The following is a 25730-nucleotide window of genomic DNA, read 5'->3' as shown; positions in this document are numbered from 1 at the left end:
GGAAAAAAGGCTTGTAATTCACTGTAAAGTGAAAAATCTGGATATAAAATATTATGCACATATTGTACAATTTGTGCACTAATGGGCACATATGTGTAATTAAATATAGAAGAACATTAACAGTGTCTATCTCTTGGGTTTGAGGTGATATTTAATTTTTTATTTATTTGCTTATCTCTCTATAACAAAAATGCAAAAACATTTAAATGCCAATAGCTTTGTTTGTATTTTTAATAATAAATTTATATTAGAAAATGTTTCAGAAAAGCATAAAAAAGAAAAAAATCCTTGGAAGTCTCAATTTTATAGAAACTTGATATTAATATTTTGTTATGATGCATTCAAATAATTCTTCATACATTTATATGCATAAACACCAAAAACATTTTATACATGGAATTATATAACACAGTATTCTCTTGCCATTGTCTTTTAAAATTGATTTAAGTATAGATTCATGTCTTTTTTTAACTGCATAAAATTTAACTTTACTTCAACTCTATTATTTATTTTATTAATTTCCTCTTGATAAATGTTTAAGCTTTTGAAAAAGCCTTGGAGTTATTAACAGTGGTTTGATAAACATTCTTTTCCATTGATGGAATAGAATTATTTAAAATATTATTAAAATATTTACCCTGTGATTAGATCCCCTACACACTCAGCCTGTGATGTGATGTAAGCCAAGTAATGCCTGGCTGCAGACAAAGCTGGCTTCACAAAGTTGCAGAATGTAGTAGGCACCTGGGTGAGAGAAATTTTACCTCACCAAATATTTTGCCCCCAACATGCACTTTAACAGAGAACACATTTTTTCCCCCTTTTTACATTAAATATCTGAAAGTTGGGGAAGGAGAGATATTTGTTCCAAAGTTAATTCTAAAGGAGAAGTTAAAGGTCGAATCTATTGTTTTTACCATAATGGAGTTTTGCTCTTTCTCATTGCTGAACTTCACGCAAGGCCCTGGTGCTTGTTTGGGCACAACTCCAGAGGCCTTCATTCTTGTTCCCACCTGAGTGCATGGCCCTGCCAGGTCATGTATAACCTGTGCTATACCTGTGCATGTACCTGTGTGTGTAGGCCACTGAGGGCCTGGTATTTGGCTTAGTTTGTTTCTTGCTTTGTTACTGCTTGGTTTATTGATTCTCTAAAATAATACAAGGAAGAAAAATCCCAGAGAGATGTTTCAGAGTTTCAGGACAGTATCAATGAAGATAGTATTCAAACAGAAGCTTGGAAAAGTTAAGTATAAGAGAACAAAGACTCCTTTCATCGTTTAGACAGCGTTGGTTTGACAAAGGTTTTCAGCAAATCATATCACTAAATATAGAAACTAAACTTGCTGACTCAGTCTATTGCACTAACCACTAAACTCAGCTTCCTCCCTTAGTTATACAGGGCAGAAACATGGGGGGGAAATGCCACCCTTTCTGGAAGTGGCAGATTTTTGGAAAATGGCCAGTTCTGGAGGCTGACTTATAGAGTGTATCATTTTGCCAGACGCATACCACACCCAGAAACATTGCAGAAATCACCATGACAGAGTTGAGGTTATCTCAGAACTTTCTGATTTTCTGTGAAGATTATTTACTTCATGCTGAAGGAAGGATTTATGAGAACTGAAATGTTTTATTCTGGAAATAGGCAGTCATTCCAGAATCCCAGAAAATTGAAATCCTTGTCAATTTTCTATGTTTGGACAGTTGATGGGGAAGTGGTGCTGTTTGAATTCCATGTATATAGAGCATAAAGACACATATAAGAAATAAGGCACCACACCAGAATGAGGCAACATAAGGTGAATGAGGGCAATAAGTTCAAGAGATAATTTTATAAAGCTGTCATTAATTTACCAAGAGGAGAGTTGCATTATCTCTATCATGTCTCTTTTTTCATTAACCCAGAGCCTGTATACCTCCAGTGATTCTTTTAGGACTTAAGACAAACCCTTTATTTATTCTCAGAACAAATTGATATACAACTTATATATCACATATAATAAGTCAGTTGTCTTTTATTGTATTATTGTTGATCAGTTAGCTGATAAGTTTCTTTAAATCCTACCCCAAGGCCAGCATGTCTGAGATGGATGTCTTGATTGATTGATTCATTCATTCAATTCAGCAAATGTATGTAGAGTGTGGGGAACATTCCCGTGTGAGACCCCAAAAGGCGTGGGTCTCACTATATGGTGAGTTTGATCCCAAACACAGTTTCCTACTGGAGGCAGTCGAGCTATCGAGAAAAAGGAACTGAAAGATGGATGGTCGGTTTCTAATATCAACCACGATATCGTTTGGGCTAAAACTATGCGGTGCTGCTAGACCGAGTGACTCCCTACCAGCAACCAGTTTCTGCTTTTAATCTTTATGACTCTTTCTTTAAGTATAGCTTTAACCTTTTCTTTACTTGCATGACTACCTTGTACCTTAGATTATGGTTTAACTGTGGGGATATTTGCAAAGCAAATGCCACCACATGGGATGGCTTTGATCCTGACTCAGAGACTCCTGAATGGGGGAGTTAAGATAAGTTGAGTCAGGAGCAGACAAAGGAGAATCTGGTTAAAAGATATTCTGATGAGCAAAACCAGAAAACCTTTTCACATCTCAGTTCTAAAACAAGATCAAACCAGAAATACCTGCAACCATGAGGAATAATGTCTGGATGTAAACAAGCTTTGTGATCACAGGAAATTCTGTTACTTTTTACAGCCACTGATTGTGTATCTGACTTCTCTATTGTATAGGCCATGTGAGGTATAGATTTGCATTTCCTCTTGCAACCACTGATTGTGTCTCTGACTTCTCTATTTTATAGGCCATGTAAGGTATAGATTTGCATTTCCTCTTGCAATGACGTAAACCAGAGCAAAGAAAGTGTATTTATTCCTGGCCTTTGAAAAATAAAATTCGCTGTTTAGGCACGGCCTATTCAGCCCTCCAGACCCCTGCTTTCTCTGTCTCTCTTTATTTCTTCAAGCACATGCTCTCTTCCAGGCATTGGGACCCTCTTGCGGGTCAAGAGACCCCCGGCAGATGTACTGTCCCGGACCAGTCCCCGACAGTGGAGCTCCTACAATGTGCCAGTTATAGAGTGCTAAGGGCTGGGTCTACATAACTGAATAAAGTAAAAGCTCTTGCCTTCATAGAGCTTAGAGTCTAGAGGGAGAGACAAACAATAAACAAAAATTGACATAATAATAATAGATGAATTTAATTGCACCCTGGACTAAACAGGGTGCCTGATAAAGACTAATAGCAGGAACCAATAGTGGGTAGGTTAGGGAAGGCCTCTCTTGGGGGAAGAAATTTAAGTTGAAACCTGAAGGCAGAAAAGGAGCCTCTAGGGGAGGAGGAACAAGGAAAAGCATCTCTAGCATGATTGACAAGTGCAAATGGCTGGAGGTGGACATACCTTGATGTGGAGCCAGGCAGAACACCTGAGAAAGGGAAGGACTGGACTGGAAATGGTAGATATTGGTTGTGTTTTGCAGGGCCCTTGAGTCAGGGAAAGAGTAGAGATTTCATCCAAGTCTAGTGGGAAGTCAACAGAGGGTTTAGGGCCAGATAGAGCCACAGTAAAGGGCAGACACTCATCTCCCAATCCCTTGAGCCAGGTACAATTTGGAATTCAGAATTAGTTTTGCATTTTAGAACATTAATATAGTGCCTGTATTATATCCACATATTAATCCATACATTATATAATTTTGCTAGACAGGCCTGGGACAATGTCATTTAATCAAACATATTAATACATCTGTAGTGAAACGTGTGACTACTCACACTAAGTGAGGTGAAGAAAGACTGTACATAGCTAGCCCATCAGTTCACTTTAGGCTGTGCTGCCAAATGAGTTCAAATCCCATGAGGTTTTACCACCAACTGAATTATAAAAGAAAAACAGGCCGGGCGCGATGGCTCACGCCTCTAATCCCAGCACTTTGGGAGGCCGAGGCGGATGGATCACGAGGTCAAGAGATTGAGACCATCCTGGTCAACATGGTGAAACCCCATCTCTACTAGAAAACACAAAAAATTAGCTGGGCATGGTGGCGCGTGCCTGTAATCCCAGCTACTCAGGAGGCTGAGGCAGGAGAATTGCCTGAAGCCAGGAGGCGGAGGTCGCGGTGAGCCGAGATCGTGCCATTGCACTCCAGCCTGGGTAACAAGAGCGAAACTCTGTCTCAAAAAAAAAAAAAAAAAAAAAAAGGAAAAACAAATCAGTTCTTGGAGCTTTGTGTGTTTTTGGATTGGTGGATAAGAGATTGGATTGTAGATTTATAATTATCCATCTTTTTTTGCAATTAAGAACAACATTCATTAATACATCAATTCAGGAAATATTTTTTGGAGGCCTATGTATCTTGTAGTGTTCTGAATGCCTGGAAATGTATTAAACATGAAAATAATTCATATTTTCTTTACATTTTTTCTTCGTTTTAAATGACAGAATTATACATATTTATGGTGTTCAACACCATGTTTTGGTATATTTAGCCATTGTTCCTGATACTCATGTTTGCTTTTTGTAACTAAAGAGAGTTACCTGCCTATGATAAAGCATTTGTTGAGCTGAATTTAGAGAAAATATTGCACATAAAACCAATAGTATATTTTGAATAATTTCTGCTCCAAATAAGGATTTGAAATACTGTTCTTACAGTAGTACCAGATAGTGAGGTAAAAACTTTACATGAATAATTCCGTTAAATTCTAAAAGATGAGATACATACAAACTCAACACCAAAAAAATTCCAATTGAAACTGGATAAATTACTGAATAGATATATACATCCCTCAACATGGATGAGTTTGGAGGACACTATATTAAGTGAAATAAGGCAGGCAACAGAGAGACAAATAACACATGTCATCACTCATATTTCAGAGCTAAAAAGGTTGAACTCTTAGAAGCATAGAGTTAGAATAGTGGTTATTAGAGGCCAGGTAGGGTCGTGGGAAGCAGGATTAGGGAAATGTTAGTTAATGGATACAAAATTAGAGCTAGATAGGAGGATAGTTCTGGTGTTCTATGGCCTGTAGAGTGACTATAATTAATAATTTATTATATATTTTCAAATAGCTAGAAGAGAAGATTTTCAATTTTCGTATGTCAATTACCCTGATTTCATAATTCACACTGCATACAAATATCAAAATAATAGACTGTACCTCATAAATATGTATAATTATGTGCCAGTTAAATATAATAATAAAAGCCAAAATATGAGGCAGATACAAATATTATTTCCGTTTTACAAAGCAAAAACAGAGACTGAACAGCAATTTGAAGGGAGCTCTGGAGCTTCACACGTAGAGAGTCAGGTATGCCTTGGAGTTTACCCTCCAATTGCAACCCGAGGCCCAGGGTGGCAAACAACCAATGGCTGTCGAGTGTAGGAGTGTGAGAACTCAGGTTCCTCGCATCAGATGAGGACAGCTCTGAGATATAACTCACCCTCCAGAGTGGCCCCCCGGATCAGGCTAAAGTCCGCCCTCTGCAGAACTTCATCTGAGATCATATCCTGCCTCAGTTTCCTCCTCTTCCCATTCCTACTTCCCCTCTCTCATGCCTTTACAGATCTTTCCCTAACACTTCCTTTAACAAATCACTTGCATGAAAATTCTGGCCTCTGGCTCTGCTTCTGGGGTACAGTCAGAACAGCTCTGCTGAGCCCTGGAAATTCCTGACCCTCCAAAATCTTGGGACATAATAAAATGACTGTTGTTTAAGCCATGTTTTGGGGTGATTTGTTCTGTAGCAATAGGTAGACAGAACTCTCTGCAACACACCACAGGAAGTGTATGTAGCAGGGATCCCTCCAGTCCTTCCTCAAAGGAATCCAGGGCTCAATTCAACTTGATCAGAATGACATATTCTGCAAAGGAGCTTTCCCTTCTTATGTAGGTCTCCAGCCAACACTGCTGTCTGAGGGCCCACAGAGTGTCTCATCTGCTGATATAACATCACCTTGAGACCCATTCTATGGCGAATGAAATGTGGCAAAGAGTCCATGATGAGGAAAGTTGCCATTCCTACCACAAGCCACCACATTAAGAAGATCCTAGCCTAATGAAGCATGTAACAGTCTATTGAAGGCAAAGCCAAGATTGGGGTACTGTACTTCAGGATGTGGTAAGTAGCATGAAATAGGAGCTATTACGTATGGTGCTGCTTTGCTTTTAAAAATTGCAGATTTAGTTGGCAAAGGCTTAATTAATAGTCATGGTGGCCAGGCAGGCTGGCTCACGCCTGTAATCCCAGCACTTTGGGAGAAAGCTGAGGTGGGTGGATCATTTGAGGTCAGGAGCTCTAAGTCAGCCTGGCCAACAAGGTGCAACCCCATCTCTACTAAAAATCCACCCCCCCCAAAAAAAGAAAAAAAATTAGCCTGGCATGGTGGTGGGCACCTGTAGTCCCAGCTACTTCAGAGGCAGGGGAATCGCTTGAACTTGGGAGATGGAGGTTGCAGTGAGCCAAGATCATGCCACTCCATGTCAGCCTGGGCAACAGAGCAAGATTCCATCTCAAAAAAAAAAAAAAAAAAAAAAAAAAAAAAAAAAACAGTGTTCTTTTTTCAGTCTTTTGCTCTTACAGATAACCAAAATTCAGGCTATGTTTTTATTCAATTTATAGAGACTCCAGAGTCTAAGTACAAATGGGAATCCAATGGGAGCGATATACAGGCTCAGGAACCAGAGGCAGGAACAGGCATGACCCTGCTCACCATGACTCCCAGTGACCTGCTTATCCCTTTGAATATGTTTTTATAGATTCTTTTATCCCCACCGCACTTCGGTGTACTTTCAGCTGCCAGCAGCTAAGGCTCCTCGTGGGAAATCTGTCCTTGGACTACGAGAGCTGTTTTTCCTACCCATGCAGAAGGCTGAAGGGGACTGAGAGTTTGTGTTCTTCTCCTTTCTTTGCCAAGGCTGCCTGCTGCAGTGTGGGAATATGAAACCCAGCTGTTTTGCTGAAGATGGGACGACTCTGAGGCTGAACTCACACTCAAGTTCACTCACGAGACGGGTTGAGTCTGCGATCTCCTCCTTACGTGGCTTCCTTGCCTTTCTTCTGTTTCAGCGGAATCTGACCTGACTCCCTTGTTTAGGGTTACAAAGTAAATGATGAGGTCAGGACCTAGGTTTGCTGTATTGAGCAAATAAAAATACAGAGCTCCTGCATTTTATCCGGCAATAAAAATAAAATAAAAAATACAGGATGTCCCGCATCTTATATCTGGCAACCCTAGTCAGGACACTAATCCAAGTTTGTCTAATTCCAATACTCATTCTGGTTTATTTATTAAAAAATTAATAAATCATTTTGATTCTGTAAATAACTTCAATGTTATATTACAAAATACAGAAAGTTGTATAGTAAAATTGTCAGCCTTCCTGCTACTCCTGTGCCCAGCCACTCAAGTCTCCTTTTTAGAGGCAATCATGGTAACCTTTTTCTTATTTATCTTTCTAGCAATATTCTCTGTAAATGCAGGCATAATTATATATGCAACTCTGTACCTTGCTGTATTAGTTTAACAACTCATCTAGGGTAGGTCCTTCTCAGAACATGTGGTGCTGCTTTGTTTTAAAAAATTGCAGATTTACCTGGGAAAGGCTTAATTAATAGTCATGTGGATTGTTTTCAGTCTTTTGCTCTTAGAGATAACCAAAGTTCAGGCTATGTTGTTTTATTCAATTTAAAGAGACTCTAAAGTCTAAGTACAAATGGGGATCAAGAACTGAGCAGCTAAGTGCTGCTAATGGCACTGAGGAGAGATGTAGGTCACTCAATGATAAGGCAGAGCAAGAGTTCAATGGTTGCTATGTGATGTTTGAAATTATTCTGCCCCTCATGAGTACGTATACGGGAATTATTTTAGTGGATAAGGATACATGTTTATACCCTATCCTTTACAATGAACTCTATTCCCCCAGGAAACTAATAAACATTTACCAATAAAAATATCACTCACAATAGGGGTGGGAATTCATACACTCTACCTAATTTAATCTGGGAGTCAGTGCATTTTCTTTTTCTTTTTTTTTTTGAGATGGAGTCTCACGCTGTTACCCAGGCTGGAGTGCAGTGGCGTGATCTTGGCTCACTGCAACCTCTGCCTCCTGGGTTCAAGCTATTCTCCTGCCTCAGCCTCCCAAGTAGCTGGGACTACAGGCACCTGCCACCATGCCCGGCTAATTTTTTTATATTTTTAGTAGAGACAGGGTTTCACCATGTAAGCCAGGATGGTCTCCATCTCCTGACCTCGTGATCTGCCTACCTCAGCTTTTCAGTGTGCTCAGATTACAGGCATGAACCACCATGCCCGGCTGGTGTCACTGCATTTTCTAAAAGTAAGTGCTCAACAGTGGAGTACCTGCTGCCAAAATTCTCAAAGACAAGAATGTATTCTAAACGGACTGCTTCTGTGACAAGCAGAAGGGCCTATCCATCAGCAGTACTGCTTTGTGGAAAAGCAGCCTCAGAGAAGGTGGAACCAATATCAGGCAAGTTCCTGGAAGACTGTTTTGCTAATAGCATCTCTAGAAGGGGAGATTCATTACAAATACAACAAAGGGCCCAGTTTGTTCAGGGTCATGATACATGATTGGTTTGGTGGTTATGGGAGGTTAACATGAGCATGTAGTTCAGCACAGAGTCAGGCAGAGGCAATTTCTTACTGGCTGAGAAGATGATGAGGGAGACAGGGTGCGGTGGGGAGGGATGGGTTTGCTTTGCATAAAAGTATTGTTCTAGACTGATATTTATTTCAGGCAACTCTAGTTAGGTTGGACATGGTTCCTGCCCTCAGTAAGTTTACAATGTATTAGACCGACATGGAAACAGAGATGTTATCTAAACAAACACAAGAATCATTCTGAACAGAATTTATACATTACAGTATAGGACACAGGTGATGCATGTGGTTCAGATTTTTAAAATCTCCATGATTCTCTGCTAGTCAAGTATATCAAACTAGGCCCTGAAACAAGTTTCAACAAAGGCAGGCTAATGTAGTAAATAATTGAATTAAAAAGGGAAGATCATGGTTCTTTAACTGCTGTATATCCTATGTTCCCCCTGCAGAATTAATCTTTTCATTCTCTTTAAAAACATTTTTATTACTTAAGAAATTGCTTTGAAATGTTAGATAAGCATGTGGATTTTCAATGTCGTTCGATAGGTAATTTATTAATTGGGAAAAAAACACTACAAGATTCGGCCCCAGAGCTTTTTTATTTTATTTAACATTCTTACGTTGAAATGTCCACTGGCATACAGTAGCAGGTATTTTCTGAATTGTGTGCAAGGTATGTATGCTCTCACAGTTTAATTTATAAGTTAAATAACTGGAATCCAAAACAATCTGTGCTCCTCAAGTACCGTAGAAGAAACTTCTCAATCACAGGATTTTCCTTAGCACTTCCCGAAAGGTGCTGCTGTAAATACACAAACTCACACCACCCACTTGCAGATCGCACTTAAGTACCAGGTAAGGGATTCTTGAGTGAATGAGTGGCTAGAAATGCAAAACCCGGCATTTCTTCTAAAAGCAAGCAAAAAAATAAAGCATCGATTTTTTTTTTCCCTGCATGTACCTGGTAACACTAGTTTGCTTACACTCCTGTTTCTTATTTCTTTCTCTTTCTAGGCTCCTGATACTTCATGATCCTCACCAGGTAAATTCAAGGATGGTAAAAACATTGAAAATCATCTTTGGTTCTAAATCTCTTCACCTTCCCCATCTTTATTCATCTACTCTCTTCTTTCTCACCATTGCCAAACAGGAGTCTTGGAATCAAATAAACCCCAAGCCCAGAGTGGAGGGACTTGGAAGAGTCATTTTTTAAAGAAGTCTGGAAGATATAAATAGAAGATCTTAGATTTTTCAGGACTGCAAGGAACCTTATAGAGGGTTCAGTCCTGTTTCAGGTATTTTACTCTTTCCTGAAATGTGTAGAATTTTTTAAAAACAATTTTCAATTTTGCGAATTCTTGACTCCTTAAGCCTACTCTCTACAGCCTTTGAAATAGAAAATTATTAATCTTAACTTTTAAACCAATAATGTTTAAATATGTAATGAAATAATTATTGTACATATCACATAAAACTAATGTTATATGTCACTGCCTAAATCAAGTTCATGATTTTTTTTTCTTTAACTTTCTTTACTAATTCTCTGGTATATTTTCCTATTTTCTGTGTTCCATAGCAGTGAGAAAACAGATACCATATTTATTTTCTTATTCTCTTGTTCAAATCTCAAAAGGTATAGAACTCAGAACTGGAGAAGCATAATTAGTACGGAAAGTAAAACAAGAAAAAGTAGATACAATAAACTATTAAAATCAAATTCTGAAGCTCAAGGGGACCTCAGATATCTAATAAACTATCTTCATTTTATTTTATTTTTAATAAAAAAGTATTTAATTCTTAATTAATGGAAATTTCAGTTTTACTTTATTATTATACCTTTACAGTTATATAATACTTTGCTTTTTAAAGGCATTATTTTATATTCAGAGGGTACATGTGCAGGTTTATTACATAGATATACTGCCTGATGCTGAGGTTTGGGCTTCTAATGATCCCATCGCCCAAGTGCTGAACATTGTGCCAGATAGATAATTTTTCAATCTTGCCACCTCCTTCCTTCCCCTGTCTTGGAATCCCATGTTTGATGCTCTTATCTTTGTTTCCTGTGTACCCAGTGTTTAGCTCCCACTTATAAATGAGAACATCCTGTATTTAGTTTTCTGTTTCTGTGTTAACTGGCTTTGGATAATAGCCTGCATCTAAATCCGTGTTGGACATGATTTTGCTCTTTGGTATGGCTACATCTTCATTTTATAAGATGAAGAAAGGAAGACCTAGAAAATTTGTGTGACTTGCTCAACGATACACAAATGGTTTATGGTAGAGCCTCTGTTAGGTCCCATTCTCTTGAATTCCAGAACACCACTGGCTGTATGAAAGATCTCAAAAAAAGCTTTAATGCGTAAAACATATTTTTGCCTTTCTTGGTTCCTAAAAACTTTTTTTCTAGTCATTTGGATTCTGAGAACTTGATTTCTTTTTCTTTTTTTCTTTTTTTTTCTTTTTTTTTTTTTTTTTGAGGATAACTTGATTTCTTTTCCTCTTCTTCTTTTTCTATTTGCACAGCAGCTAACTCTAATTTAAACTCTTTCAGCCTCAAAGTTATAGATAATGTGTTATGTATCCACTGAGCCAGTTCAATGCTCAGACAATTCTCAGTGTCTCGAATGGATTCTGGAGTCTCCCAGCATTTGGCTATTTATAATAAGGAAGGGGAGGCCAGGCACAGTGGCTCATGCCTGTAATCCCAGCACTTTGGGAGGCCAAGGCAGGTGGCTCAGGAGGTCAAGAGATTGAGACCATCCTGGCTAAGATGGTGAAACTCCATCTCTACTAAAAATGCAAAATTTGGCCAGGTGTGGTGGCACGCACCTGTAGTGTCAGCTACTCAGGAGGCTGAGGCAGGAGAATCACTTGAACCTGGGAGGCGGAGGTTGCAGTGAGCTGAGACCATGCCACTGCACTCCAGCCTGGGTGACAGAGCAAGACTCCTCAAAAAAAAAAAAAAAAAAAAAAAAAAGAAAAGAAAGGAGAGTGGTATTACAGGCAATCCAAATTAATACATAATTTTTGAGTAATTTCAAACAAATTTAATTGTGGAAATTAATGGCCATGTTAACACACTAATGGAATCATCTATCTTGGGCAAGGCATGTATGCCAGAATGTTCAGAACTTGCTTTTTATGAAAAGGCTCAAACTCTGTAAAATACTTGAAGAGATTTATTCTGAGCCAAATATGAGTGACCAGGGCCTGTGACAGCCTTCAGGAGACCCTGAGAACATGTGCCCCAGGTGGTCAGGGTGTAGCTTGGTTTTATACATTTTAGGAAGACATGAGACATACTTAAGATATATATTGGTTCAGTCCAGAAAGTCAGGGCAACTCATAGAAGGGCAGAGGGCTTCCAGGTCGTAAGTAGATTAAAAATTTTTCTGACTGGCAATTGATTGAAAGAGTTATTATCAATAGAAAGGGATGTTGCAGTTAGGATAAGAAGTTGTGAGGTCTAAAGTTTTGCCATGCAGATAAGCCTCCAGATAGCAGACTTCAGAGAAAATAGACTGTAAATATTTCTTAACAGACTTAAGATCTGTGTTGATGTCAAATGCTGGCCAGCTTTCTCTGAATTTCAAAAGGAAGAAGGGCATAAAAAGGCATTTCCGACCCCTTTTTTCTTCATGGCCAGAACCAGTCTTTCAGGTGCCATGGACAAGGAGAGAGTCCATTCAGATGGCCGGTGAGGGGGCCTTTGAATTTTATTTTTATTTTACATTTCAAAGGGAGGTAACTTAGATAGCTCCATCTACCACCATCTCTACAGCTTATAAGAGCAATGCTGATAAGAGTTGCAGAAGTTCTGGAGTATACTTCAGATAGGAATGGTCTAAGCAATAATGGAATATTCAGTACTGGAGGGAAGTACACAGTAGAGTCGATAGACCTGCAATGAAAATATTTCTAGAATGGACTTCATTGAGAAATGCCAAACAGCTGAGGCAGGAACCTAAAGGAATGAGCACTTGTAATCAGTTCTAAGAATTTTATTAACAGGACTCTTCCTGTTAACATGGCTTATCACTACTCTCCATTATTTTTGTACACACACACACACACACACACACACACACACACACACAGAGTTTATTTTCAACTCCATTTGATCTATATGTATCTTCTCTCTTCATTTTAGTAGCTTTCTGATTCTCACTGTTTTCAAAGAGATGAGGTAACTTACTGTTTTTATTTTAAATGTTCTACAACTCTTTGGAAATTCTGCAAATTTGTTTGATTACAAAAGATTAAGCATTTTCTTAATGCTTCAGTTTCAGTGTCTTCCTAGTTGTTGTAATATCACTACAGAAAACATTCTCAGTCTTTACTGAAGATGTTTTCTAAGATTATGTTAGTGTGTGGGAAATGAAAAGTTATTGCAAAAGATATGGTACTCTTGTCTCAGCTGTTCTGAGAATCAATGTGGATCCATGCAGACTTGGATTGAGCTGTGGTAGATTACAGAAGTTCTTGAATGATTGTTTTCCTTACTTCTGAATGGAAAGAATATACATGGATGAAGTTCTTCTTCCTTCCCTGTAGATCAGAAGTTCCCCAACCCCAGGCAGTGGACCAGTGCCTGGCAGTGGCCTGCTAGGAACCCGGCCGCATAGCAGGAGGTGAGGAGGGCAATTGAGCATTATTGGCTGAGCACCGTCTCACATCAGATCATTGGCTACATTAGAGTCTCATAGGAATAGGAGCCCTACTGTGAACTGTGCATGCAAGGGATGTAGGTCACGTGCTCCTTATGAGAATCTAATGCCCTAATGCCTGATGATCTGAGGTGGAACAGTTTTATCCCAAAACCAACCCCTTTCCCCAACCCACCTCTCCATCCGTGGAGAGGTTGGGTATGGGTACTGTAGATGGCATATTTCCAGATTCTTTAGAGTCTTTGGCTTTTTAAGGATCATTTTAAGCCTTAAATATTCTGTTTCCTTCGAATTGTTTTTTCTTAAATAAGGGCTCACAGAGCTAGACACCTTTATGGATAAGTTTCATGCTAAAAAGCAGTTTTTCCCTATCCACAATCTTTCCTCCTTCAGACCATTGCCACTTCCTCTTCCTTGACTATCCCATTTCCCAGTTTTTCACCACTAGGTGTCGTAAGTATTCACACAAATGCCTTGAAGGTGTAAAAATAAGCTTTAAGATGTGCCCCTGAATATCTTGACTTTCCATATAAAATCTTGTATTGCTTGGGCTCATGTTACTAGATCACATTGACATGTGATTCCAACTCAGAATAGAGAGTGTAGGAGAAGTCATAAAATCAAGGAAAAACAAAATGAAAATCTTTGTTGTAACTCTGTAGCTTTGAACTTGCAGATTTTGTTCCTGTGACAAGAGTGCCTTGAAAAATCCCTTACATTGTGTTACTTTGTAATAGGGAAACATGTGAGACATCAGAACCCAGTGTTATTCTACTTATTTGTATTTCAGCTGAAAGGGCTGACACATTAAAAACGTTATTTTCAAATCATGGATTTTTAGAGCTAGAGTTAGAAGGATCCTTAAAAATGATCAATTCTAACCTTTCCATTTTTGTGAAGGAAATAATGCCTGGAGTGGTTTCTTCCTTGTCCAAGGTTGGTAGCAAAATTAGACCGCGGACACACATCTCCTTACTTCTAGGCATCTTGCATCTTCTCTGTCATGTTTCTATTGAGATAGACTCATATATATACTTTGGAATAGATTCATGTATCTACTCTAGAATTTTAAGGAAAATGTAGATCATAATATTCCCTAGACTGTGCTTAATATTATAAGCAAAATCTTAGCTCAGTAAGCCTCCTCAGTGGTGAGCTAATGTTAAAAAAATTAGGCACAATGATAAGAAACAATTTTTAACAGATTTTGCAGATTGCGTTTTAATTCAGAATGATGGGATAACTTCCTGTTTGCTTTTCTTTGTATTGAAAGTCAGTCAGATCCACACACATTTTCACTAAATTTTTTTTTAAAAGGAGTTGACCGTATTTGATGAAAAGATATAGTTAATTGATCTCCTAAGTGAAAAAAATTATTATTATTATTGTTCTCACCATGATGTAAAGGAAGTTAGCTTACTCAGTTAGATGTAAAAGCAGTGCAAATATTGTATTTTTAGAATAGCTATATCATAAAATAATTAATTTTAATTTTGTTTGTTTATATCCTTTATTTGTTGGGAGCAGCAGCTATGAAAAGGCCTGGGAGTCCCTGTCCTCTGGTGCTCATCCAATTCCCAAAGGGAGGATGGAATCATGCAGATCCTGTAAGGTCCTAAGAGGGCTCATATCTTCATTTTGACTGAAGTTTCCTCAATAAATCCAGGTGCAGAGAATGCCTTTCGAATAAGAATTTTACCTAATTATGATACTAGATAATTCCTTTGGTGAAATTTTCTTTCCCTTTAAGATCCAAATCAGGCACTTTTCTTCATTCTGACTGAACTTTCCTTGATAAATCCAGGTGCAGAGAATGTCTTCTGTGTAAGAATTTTCACCTAGGCCAGGTGCGGTGGCTCACGCCTATAATCCCAGCACTTCGGGAGACCGAGACGGGTGGATCACGAGGTCAAGAGATCGAGACCATCCTGGTCAACATGGTGAAACCCCGTCTCTACTAAAAATACAAAAATTAGCTGGGCATGGTGGCGTGTGCCTGTAATCCCAGCTACTCGGGAGGCTGAGGCAGGAGAATTGCTTGAACCCAGGAGGCGGAGGTTGTGGTGAGCCGAGATCGTGCCATTGCACTCCAGCCTGAGTAACAAGAGCAAAACTCCGTCTCAAAAAAAAAAAAAAATTTTCACCTAATTATAATACTGAATAATTCCTTTGGCGAAGTTTTCTCTCCCTTTTGTTTTTTAAAGATAATTAGAAACATTTTTATTGTATTTTTTTTCTGGTTTTATTGAGGCATGATTGACAAAGGCTAAATTTTCTTATACAAATTTGAAAGACTGCATTAAAAACTAAGTCTTTGTTCATAACTATAGCGTATGGAAATTATATAAACTGGTGATTTCGAATGGTGTTTGAAATGTTACACCAAAAAAAAGGCAAAGTTAAATAAGTTAGAGAGATAAGGTTGTATGCTTAACACATTTTCTTAGACATTCATAATACTACTTAGCATATCGTAGGCTGAAAAATCCTGAAATTAAGAAACTGAATCAACTGTGTTTAAACTAGCATGTTCTGAGTATAGTTGATCAGAAACTTTTGTTGTAAAATACCAAGTAGCATCTTGTGAAAAACAGGTTGAGAAATCTTGATTGCCAAAATGACATAAGATACTTGCTTGTTAAATCAACTACTGCATGTCTTGCAATATGCAACCCTTCTATTTGATTTTTATTTTACTTATTGGCAGTATCTTAACAACATTCCTTTGCCTCTATGACTACTTTCTGGAAAACAGAAAGATTCATAGTTGCAATATTAAAGATCTAACCTCTACCAAGTTTATCCACAGAATGTTACAATTCTCAATGTCCTGTCAACAGAGGAACTATTTTTTTAAAAAAAATATTACCTTCAATTGTGTTATAAAACAGTCTTTTTACTTGATTTCCTCTAACTCATTTATTTTCTTTTACTTAATGTAAAATTGTTCAATGTCATAGAGTCCAAGGCTATTCACTAAGCATCAAATATGCCTGGACTAAAAATACAGTGGTCATAGTTGCTGGAAGTTGATAGTATGGTTTGTTACCTGGTGGTAGGTGTAGCTAGTACATTCAAGATAAAATACTGACACTTTACTATGCCATAAAAGGCTGAGTGTGTTTGTTTCTAAGGTTGCATGAAAGTTGTACATCCAGATTACCACTGGTAATGGAAAATCAAGATCAAACAAAGTAACCTGGGCTACTGTTTCATAGTATTGTTACAAATTTGCCTTACATCCTGGTACTTCAATAATTAGGTATTCCATAAATCTCATGGAGAATTATAATAATATTTTAATACTACTTTGGATCTAGCTACAGCTTCAGCAATTTGTTTCCCTGTGAGTACTTTCTGCTTATATATCCCAAGAGAGATGATTCATTTTGACTACTTTGTCACCATCCCATTCAAAGAACTCTTTCTTACTAGGCAGAGTTTTATACCAAGTGACTCCAAAGGACATTGACCACCTTCCATTTCAGGTTAATTTGGAAGCTAGTGACTTTGAACCAACTCAATTCCTAACTCCATCAATTAGGTTGAAGAGATACATATGTTATAAATACTAGCTAGTATTCAAGAAAAATACGTGTACTTTCTGTCCTAAAGATAATATAATGAATGTGGTAATGAGAACCCAGATTTTCATGGATGTTTTTTGGTCCAAGGCTTGTCAAGATCTGATTGCCACCTGCTCCTTCAACTGATTTCTGATTACTCTTCTCTTTCATTATTTAAAATATAGAAAGAAAAATAAAGAAATTGCTATTCTCTAAATGTTTCACACTTTTGTTTACTTATATAATTTGTGCTTGCTCTTCTTTTCTGCTAGAATGCCATCCTCTTCCTTTATCACCCAATTAAATTCTTCTCATATTTCTGGGTTTGATTCATGAAGTACCTTTCCCAGGTTATTTTATGTCCATTCCTAGGCTCAAAGAAAATTTTAATGCCATGAAAAAAATTAAGGATGGACAGATTAAGAAGGCAGATAGAAGGCAGGACTAGCTTGCAATTCTCGTTAAGATGGACAGAGCAGCATGTGGAGACTCACATTGTGAACTTTTGCTCCAAGAACTACCACAGGAATGTACCAGGAAAGCTGAGAGAATCCACAGTTTCTTTGAAGGAACTGGATCACTGCTGCAGGCTCCCTGAGATGCTGAAAAACTGTGAGTCTGCTTGCTTTCTCAACAGGAAGGCTCATGGTCTGGTTGAAGTTCTCAGCCCTGGTCACTGGGTGCCTGGAAATAGACTAGGTGCTGTTGTGGGGCATAGTGGGAGTGAGATCAGCCTTTAGGACAGTGGGCTGTGTGGGAATGTGGTGAGGCCTGTGACTACTGACTTTGTCCCACTTCTCTCATGACCTGAATGACTTAGCAAAGGCAGCCATAATCCCTCTAAGACTATTCCTCCTTTGGCCTGGGAACTACATCCCTACCCCGACAGCAGCTGCAGCAAGACACACCCAAGAAGAGGCTGAGTTCAGACATGCCTATCCCTGCTCCCACCTCGTGGTCTTTCTTTACCTCCCTGGTAGCCAAAGACAAAAATCATAATGTCTTGAGGGCTCTATGGCCCTGCCCACCATCTGAGAAACCTGAATACTTAACCAGGTGTCCCTAGGGCAAGTTTGCATCCTCCCTATAGGACCACAGCTGATGTGCTCTTGAAAGCACCACCTCCTGGCTGGAGTCCAGTTGACACAAAGCCACACGCTAAACAAAAACACAACCAAGGACCCTCACAGAGTCCACTTCATTCCCCTGCTACCTCCACCAGAGCAGGTGTTGGTATGAATGGCCAAAAGACTTGAAGATGGATCACATCACAGGACTCTTTGCAGACACTCTCCAGTACCAGCCCAGAGCCTGGTAGCTCCACTGAGTAGCTAGACACAGAAGGGCAAAAGCCATCACTACAGTTTGGCTACCAGGAAGCCCCATTCCCAGGAGAAGGGGGAGAACACCACTTCAAGGGAGCACTCTGTAGGACAAAAGAATCTTAACAGGAGCCTCTGAATCCCAAATCTGCCCTCTGCAATAGTCTATCCAAATGAGAAGGAACCAGAAAAGAATTCTGGGAATATGAAAAAGCAACATTCCTTAAAACTCCCAAAAGATCATACTAGCTCTCTAGTAACAGATCCAAACCAAGATGAAATCTTTGAATTGCCAGATAAATGTTAGAAATAAATTCTTGGTGTTGAAAAAGAAATAGCACTTGAACATAAATTTTCTCAGCAAGTCAACTTCTATAGAACAGTGTGTCTTGCAGATGGAGCAATGGCGAGAGCATACCTGAACAAGGGAGGGGAAGTGGGTCTTATCCCTGACGTAGGTAGCCCCTACTGCTGTGTCATTCCCCTATTGGCTAGGGTTAGACCATATGGCCTAAGCTAATTCTGATTGACTATTTTAAAGAGAGCACGGGTATGAGCCAGAGTGGTGGGGTGAGGAGTTTTGATGTGAAAGATGGTTATGAAACAGGTGACTAAAGGTGATTCAGGTCAGAGCAGGTGACTGGGGTGACTCAGCTCAGAGCAGGTGACCAGGATGAGTAAGGACTCTAAATATGTGGGCTAGGAGGAGATGTGCAAGGGGGACCTGCAGTTTCGGGGAAAGGAATAAGTGCAGGTAACCATGGGAACAGATGTGAACAACTGACAGGAAGCTTGTTTACTGAAACTATGGGCAAAGAGATGAGGAGGACTAGGAAGTTAGTTTAAAATGGATAACAAAGAATAAGGGAACTGAACATACTGACATACTGATTCTTTGAAGAGAAACTTGGATTAACATAAAGAATTAACACTGAATTAACATAAAAAATTCAGAAAGCTGATTATTAAGCTAATCAAGAAGGCATCAGAAAAAGGTGAAGTCCAACTTAAATAAATAAAAAACATGATATAGAATATGAAAGGAAAATTCTGTGAAATAGCATAAATAAAAAGCAATCACAATGTCTGGAAATCACACACTCGGAGGAAAGCAAAATGCACTGGAAAGTCTCAGCAATAGAACTGAGTAAGAAAGAACTTCAGAGCTCAAAGACAAGGCTTTTGAATTAACCCAATCCATCAAAGACAAAGAATAAAGATGATTAAGAAATGAACAAAGCCTCCAAGAAGTTTAGGGCTATGTTAAACATCCAAACCTAAGAATAACTCTAAAAGTTTGGAAAACATATTTGAGGGAATAATTGAGGAAAACTTCCTTGACCTTGCCAGAGATCTAGACATTCAAATATAAGAAGCTTAAAGAACATTGAGGAAATTCATCACAAAAAGATCATCACCTAGGCACATAGTCATCAGGTTACCTAAAGTCAAGATGAAGGAAACAATCTTAAGATTTGTGAGGCAAAAGCATCAGCAAACCTATAAAGGAAAACCTATCAGATTAACAGCAAATTTCTCAGCAGAAATACTACAAGCTAGAAGGGATGGAGGTCTTATTTCTAGCCTCCTTAAACAAAACGATGATCAGACAAGAGTTGTGTTCAGTGAAACTAAGCTTCATGAATGAAGGAAAAATACAGTCTTTTCCAGACAAACTAATGCTGAGAGACTTTGCCACTACCAAGCCAGCACTACAAGACTGCTAAAAAGAGCTCTAACTCTTGCAACAAATCCTTGAAATACATCAAAATTGAACATCCTTAAAGCATGCATCTCACATGACCTATGTAACAATAACATAATGAAAAAAAAAAAAAAAACCCAAGGTATTCAAGCAACAAATAGCACAATGACTAGAATAGTACCTCACATCTCAATACTAACATCTAGTGTAAATGGCCTCAATGCTCCACTTAAAAGATACAGAATGGCAGAATGGATAAGAATTCACCCACCAAGTTTCTGCTGTCTCCAGGAGACTCGCCTAACACATATGGACTCACATAAACTTAAGATAAAGGGGTGGAAAGAGATATTCCATGCAAATGAACACCAAAAGTGAGCAGGGGTAGCTATTCTTATATCAGACAAAGCAAACTTTAAAGCAACAGCAGTTAAAAAAGACAAAAAGGGACATTATATTAGTGATAAAAGGACTAGTCCAATAGGAAAATATTACAGTTCTAAATATATATGTACGTAACACTGAAGCTCCTAAATTTATAAAACAATTACTATTAGATCTAAGAAATGAGATAGAAAGCAACACAATAATAGTGGGGGTCTTTAATACTCAACTGACAGCACTAGACTGGCCATCAAGACAGAAAGTTTCAAAGAGACAATGGACTTAAACTATACCCTACAACAAATGGACTTAACAGATATTTACAGAACATTCTACCCAACAACTACAGAATTCACATTCTATTCATCAGCACATGGAACATTATCCAATATAGAGCATGTGATAGGCTACAAAACCAGCCTCAGTAAATTTAAGAAAATCAAAATTATATCAAGTACTCTCTCAGACCACAGTGGAATAAAACTGGAAATCAACCCCAAAGGGAACCCTCAAAATCATGCAGATACATGGAAATTAAATAACCTATTCCTTAATGATCACTGGGTCAACAATGAAATCAAGATGGAAATTAAAAAAATTATTTGAACAATAATAGTGACGCAAGCTGCAAAACCTCTGTGATAGAGCAAAAATGGTGCAAAGAGGAAAGTTCATAGCATTAAATGCCTGCATCAAGAAGTCTGAAAGAGTGCAAAAAGACAATGTAATATCACATCTCATGGAATTGAAGAAACAAATACAAACCAAACCCAAAGCCAGCAGAAGAAAAGAAATAACTAAAATCATAGCAGAACTAAATGAAATTGAAACAAAAAAATACAAAATGTAAATGAAACAAAAGCTGATTCTTCTAAAAGTTAAATAATATTGATAGACCATTAGTGAGATTAACCAAGAAACAAAGAGAGAAGATCCAAATAAGCTCATTTAGAACCAAAATGAGAGATATTAGAACCAATATTATGGACATACAAAATATTCAAAATATTATTCAAGGCTACCATGAACACCTTTACACATGTAAACCAGAAAACCTAGAGATAGATAGATTTCTGGAATTATTCAACCCTCCTAGATTAAACCAGGAAGAACAGAGACTATGAACAGACCAATAACAAGTAGCAAGACTGAAGCAGTAATTTAAAAAATTGCCACCAACAGAAAAAGTTAAGGACTAGATGGATTCACAGCTGAATTCTATTAGACATTTAAAGAAGAATTGGTACCAATCTTACTGAAACTATTCTAAATGATAGAAAAAGAGGGAACCCTCCCCTAAATTATTCTATGGAGCCAATATCACTGCAATAGCAAAACCAGGAAAGGACATAACAAAAAAAGAAAACTACAGACCAATATTCCTGATGAGCATAGAAGCAAAAATCTTCAACAAAATACTACTGAACTGAATCCAACAGCATATCAAAAAGATAACTCACCATGATCAAGTGGGTTTCATACTAGGGATGCAGGGATGGTTTAACACATGCAAGTCAATAAATGTGATGCCTTACATAAAGAGAATTAAAGACAAAAACCACATGATCGTCTCAATAGATGCAGGAAAAACATTCGACGAAATCCAGCATCACTTTATGATTAAAACCCTCAGCAAAATCAGCATAGAAGGGACATACCTCAGTGTAATAAAAGCTATCTATGACAAACTTATACAGCCAACATTATACTAAATGGGGAAAAGTTGAAGGCATTCCTCTTGAGAACTGGAACAAGACAAGGATGCCCACTTTCACCACTTCTATTCAGCATAGTACTGAAAGTCCTAGCCAGAGGAATCAGGCAAGAGAAAGAAATAAAGGGCATTCAAATTGGTAAAGAGGAAGTCAAATTTTCACTGTTTGCTGATGATATGATTGCATACTTAGAAAACCCTAAAGCCTCATTCAAAAAACTCCTGGAACTGGTAAATGAATTCGGCAAAGTTTCAGGATACAAAGTTAATGTACACAAATCAGTAGCTCTGCTATGCACCAACAGCGACTGAGTTGAAAATCAAATCAATAACTCAACCCTCTTCATGATAGCTGCAAAACAATAAAATAAAATACCTAGGAATATACCTACCCAAGGAGGTGAAAGACCTCTACAAGGAAAACTACAAACACTGCTGAAAGACATCGTAGATGACACAAACAAATAAAAACACATGCCTTGGTGATGGATGGGTGGAAACAATATTGTGAAAGTGACCACACTGCCGAAAGTCATCTACAAACTCAATGCAATTCCCACCAAAATGCCACCATCATTCTTCACAGAACTAGAAAAAGAATTCTAAAATCCATATGGAACTAAAAAGAGATTGCATAGTCAAAGCAAGACTAAACAAAAAGGAAAAATCTGGAGACATCACATTACCTGACTATACTATAGCCACCAAAACAGCATGAAACTGGTATAAAAATAGACACATATACCAACGGAACAGAATAGAGAATCCAGAAATAAAGCCAAATATTTACAGTCAACTGATTTTAAACAAAGCAAACAAAAACATAAAGTGGGGAAAGGACACCCTGTTCCACCAATGGTGCTGACACAATTAGAAATGTAGGCCGGGCGCGGTGGCTCACCCCTGTAATCCCAGCACTTTGGGAGGCCGAGGTCGGTGGATCACAAGGTCAGGAGAACAAGACCATCCTGGCCAACATGGTGAAACCACATCTTTACTAAAAATACCAAAAACTTAGCTGGGTGTGGTGGTGCTCACCTGTAGTCCCAGCCACTTGGGAAGCTGAGGCAGGAGAATTACTTGAATTCAGGAAGCAGAGATTGCAGTGATCCAAGATCGCACCACTGCACTACTGCCTGGGCAACAGGCAAAACTCCACCTCAAAAAAAAAAAAAAAAAAAAAAAAGAAAGCCACATATAGAAAAGTGGAACTAGGTCCTCATCTCTTACCTTATATAAAAATCAACTTATCAAAGATGTAAAACTTTAAGACCTGAAAATATAAAGATTCTAGAACATCAGAAAGCCTTTTTAGATGTTGGCTTAGGCGAAGACTTCATGACCAAGAACTCAAAAGCAAATACAACAGCAGCAAAAATCGATGGGACTAAATGAAACTAAAAACTGTACAGGGAAAGAGATTATCAGCAGAATTAGCAGACAACCCACAGATTGGGAGAAAATCTTAACAGTCTATACATCTGACAAAGAACTAATTCCAGAATCTATGAAGAACTCAAACAAATCAGCAAAACAAAACAAAACAAAACAAAACAAAACAAAATCCATCAAAATTGGGCCAAGGACATGAATATACAATTCTCAAAAGAAGATAAACAAATGGCCAACATGCATATGGAAAAATGCTCATCATCACTGATTATTGGGGAAATGCAAATCGAAATCATAATTAGATACTACCTCACTCCTGCAAGAATAGTCATAACTAAAAAAGAAAAACAGATATTGGCATGGATCCAGTGAAAAGGGAACATTTTTACACTGTTTGTTGGAATGTAAACTAGTACAACCACTATGGAAGACAGTGTGGCGATCCCTTAGAGAACTAAAAGTACATTCTACCATTTGATTCAGCAATCCCACTACCAAGTATCTACCCAGAGGAAAATAAATTATTATAAGAAAAATATACTTGTATATAGATGTTTATAGCAGCACAACTTGCATCTGCAAAAATATGGAACCAGCTCAAATGCTCATCAATCAGCAAGTGGTTAAAGAAAATGTATGTATGTATATGCCATGGAATACTAAAAGGAATGAAATAATGGCATTTGCAGCAACCTCAATGGAATTGGAGAATATTATTCTAAATGAAATAACTCAGGAATGGAAAAAAAATCATTGTTTGTTCTCATTCATATGAGGAAACTAAGCTGTGAGAATGCAAAGGTGTAAAAATGATGCATTGAACTTTGGGGACATGGCGGAAAGGGTGGGGTGTGGCAAGGGATAAAAGACTACACATTGGTCACAGTGCACAGTGCTTGGGTAACGCATGCACCAAAATCTCAGAAATCACCACTAAATAATAATCACCACCATACTATATATGTACTATATATACCATATATACTATATATATGATAGATATATGATATAGTGTATCGGTGCTGCTGTAGTGTGTGTGTGTGTGTGTGTGTGTGTGTGTATGTGTGTGCATATATATATATATACATATGTATATATATATATATACATGCTCATTCAAAAACTATAGAATATCTGAACGTCCTCTCACATTACTTAAAGGAGGGAATATAGTTAGTTTATAAGAAAGACTAAAATTAGTTAGGCAGTGTATATCAGCAAAGGCTCAACTCTGGATTTGTGCCCCTGCTTCATTTTTGCATTTTCAAGATGATGCCTACTTTCTTCTTTGCTTAACAGTGGATTTAAAATGATTTATATTAGTTGCATATATATGTATATATATAATATATATATTTTATATTAGTGTATTATAAATAATATATACTATATACACTATATACTATATATTCTGTATATATAATATACATACTATATCATATATATATCATATGCAATATCTGATTCTCTATTTCTGATTTAAATGCAAACATTCAAATATTTTTTACTTAAACAGCAAATTGATGAGCATTTGGGCTGGTTCCATATTTTTACAGCTGCAAGTTACTCTACCTGTTAATGTCTTGAAAAACAGCCTAATTTTTATTTCATAGAGAAAATAGTTAAACACAGTGGCTGGAGTTTTATCTGATGGATCACAGATTTCCTGGGGGACAGGAGTTCACAACCCCGGATGCCTTTATTTACATCACTTCCTCCCTGGCATAATATAGGTAGGATAATGCCTGGGAAGTCCTTCAGGGACCCAGGCTGTCCAAAATTTCATAGGTAATTGCAAATTTTGAAAACCTCAATGAAAATTGCTGTTTAATTTTAAGTATAAAATATTTGAATGTTTGCATTTAAATCAGAAACAGAAAATCAGATATTGCATTAGACAGCAAGCAGACTAAGTTCCCAACAAGCCTGGAGGTCGCACACTGTCTACCCATACATTTGGAGCCCTGGGCAGTGGGGCAATATTTCTGGGTCACACGACTCCCACTTGGACCTTGTGCCATCTGCTTTTCCTGTGCTGCTTCCCAGTCAGTGTCTCAACAGAAAAGTTTTCTGTGTGCTACAACCACTATTGGTTCCTTTTCCTCTCTTGACAGGTGTGAGAATGTCTCTATCCCTTCCAGAGTCCCATGGAGTCTTAGCTTTTTCTGCTCCTATAACAGAATACCACAGACTGGGTGGTATTTTATAAATAAAAGAGATTTGTTTGGTTCATGGTTCTGGAGGTTGGAAAGTTGAAGATTGAGGGGCCACATATGGTGAGTGCCTTCTTGCTGTGTTATAACATGGCAGAAACCATCACATGGTGATG

At 38.0% G+C, this 25730-nt stretch overlaps 1 long non-coding RNA gene across 3 annotated transcripts; it reads left to right on the top strand.

Annotated features, from left to right (window-relative positions):
• The first annotated feature begins 487 nt into the window (after positions 1 to 487).
• LOC104653239 (uncharacterized) lies at positions 488 to 20915 on the top strand. Of its 3 annotated transcripts, none has more exons than XR_012514101.1 (4): positions 488 to 6142; positions 6939 to 9690; positions 9799 to 9943; positions 13206 to 20915. It is a non-coding gene; the product is annotated as an uncharacterized LOC104653239 (long non-coding RNA). The 3 variants fall into 3 exon arrangements; XR_012514100.1 differs by having other exon boundaries at positions 488 to 9690; positions 13206 to 13282; positions 14846 to 20915; XR_746469.3 differs by having other exon boundaries at positions 488 to 9690.
• The last annotated feature ends 4815 nt before the right edge of the window (positions 20916 to 25730 follow it).

Source organism: Saimiri boliviensis, chromosome 15 (assembly GCF_048565385.1).
Source record: "Saimiri boliviensis isolate mSaiBol1 chromosome 15, mSaiBol1.pri, whole genome shotgun sequence".
Taxonomy (NCBI): Eukaryota; Metazoa; Chordata; class Mammalia; order Primates; family Cebidae; genus Saimiri; species Saimiri boliviensis.
This window is presented reverse-complemented; position numbering and strand designations above follow the sequence as displayed.